The sequence below is a fragment of the Pseudophryne corroboree genome, chromosome 6, assembly GCF_028390025.1.
Source record: "Pseudophryne corroboree isolate aPseCor3 chromosome 6, aPseCor3.hap2, whole genome shotgun sequence".
In the NCBI taxonomy this organism is placed as follows: domain Eukaryota; kingdom Metazoa; phylum Chordata; class Amphibia; order Anura; family Myobatrachidae; genus Pseudophryne; species Pseudophryne corroboree.
This window is the reverse complement of record NC_086449.1, coordinates 55796821-55798648: the sequence shown is the minus strand read 5'-3', so window position 1 is coordinate 55798648 and position 1828 is coordinate 55796821. Positions and strand designations below refer to the sequence as shown.

General features: G+C 44.7%; 1 pseudogene; it reads left to right on the top strand.

Moving 5' to 3' along the window:
- Positions 1–1056: 1056 nt before the first annotated feature.
- On the top strand, positions 1057–1175 carry LOC134936950 (5S ribosomal RNA; annotated as a pseudogene).
- The last annotated feature ends 653 nt before the right edge of the window (positions 1176–1828 follow it).

Genomic DNA, 1828 nt, shown 5'->3' with positions numbered 1-1828 from the left:
ACCCCCCCATATATGTCTCCCCCCACACCTGCCCCCCTCCACTCGCAGCATCTGCAGACACCCTCCTCCATCCGCGGTGCCCCCCTCATCCACCCCTCCCCGACCTGCCCCTCCACCACCTGCAGCACCTCCGGACCCCTTCCCCATCCGCCGCACCACCTGTATCTGCCCCTCCCCTACTCACGGCACCTCCGGACCCCCTACCCCACCCCCGCCCCTTCCCATCCCACAGCACCTCCGGAACCCTTCACCCATCCGCAACATCCCCGCACCTGCCCCTCTCCCACCCTTGGCACCCCTCCCCTTCCCCCACCGACAGTGCCTTCCGACCCCATCCCCCATCTGCAACCCACTCCTCTGCCCCTCCCCCACCCGCAGCATCTCCCGACCCTTCCCCATCTGGGCCCCCCCGCTTCCACCCCTCCTCTACCCGCAGCATCTACAGACACCCTCCCCCATCCACAGTCCCCCCCGCACCTGCTACATTCTGTACATTGTGCCCTGTAGGTGCTGTTCATACCGTCGCAAGGGGCTGCGCCTCCTTCACCATCGCACGCCCTTTCATTGTGCAATATTTAACCACTAACAAAGGAATGCAGGTAATACTCCATATAATACAAATATTGAACCCCAGAAAGGCATGCAAGGGTTAAGGGGGCGTAGCCCCTTGCGACGGTGTGAAGAGTGCCCGTAGGGCGCGATGAAGCACCTAGTATATATATATATATATATATATATATAATATTATCCATATTCCGTAGTCATAAACATTTGTACATCCGCATGTCATTAGTCACATAGAACTAACATGTGAATTGTTACCTTATTTCCCATCCCCAGTCTGTATATTTACAGAGCACATAGAAACATTATCAAGTATAATCTGTTGTTCTATCTTACTACTACGATAAAACTTTGATATATCAATTATCTATTGTTCAGATTTTGTAATATTTTGGATTTACACACTAGTACTTTGGTCATATGGAATCAGCCTTTGTGGTTTCCCTGAGGGATTTACAACACAGACGGGCTGAAGTGTGTCAATTCATGTGATATTACTGCCATATCTCTCTGGCTACGCCCAATCTCGCCTGATCTTGGAAGCTAAGCAGTGAGGAGCCTGATTAGTACCTAGATGGGAGATTACTAGGGAATCTTAGGTGCAGTAATAGATATCTTTATCCCTATGTGAAAAGCAGAAGTGTTGGAGCAACCTTTGACCCTACTGATTTCATACCTTTTTTCCTTTTCTAATTGTCTGATCTCAGACTTGTCAATCATATTAATCACCTGTTAATATCGTTATATTCCTATCTATGTATGCAAAACCTAAGTGTTGGAGCAATTATTGACTCTATTGCACATTTGACCTCAGACTTGCACACATTTTGCAATTTTCTCCTTACATTGATCAGTAATCTAGAATCAGCAAATTACCTCTTACTAGGATACCAGGATATATTCATTACAATTGGCATTGGTCAACGGACCTATACTTTTAGTCTATAAAGAAATTGTTGTTATAATAAATGCCATTGTGATTCATATTTGAAATCTTTTTTCTTCTTTATGTGGAAACCAATCTTTGATATTTTCATCTTAGGTGTCACTGTCACCTCATTTATTATATCACTTGAGAATATTTATTGTTATTTGTAATCTTCAATTTTCATATTTCTTCAGTCTACCTTCAGATTCCTATGATAATAGTAGAGAGAGGTCTAGATTCCCTCTTTTCCTCCTCTTTTAGAACCTTATACATGTTTGTATGTGTGTGTCTGTCTGTCAATGTACTATATTCTTATCTTATTCTAATTAAAAGTTA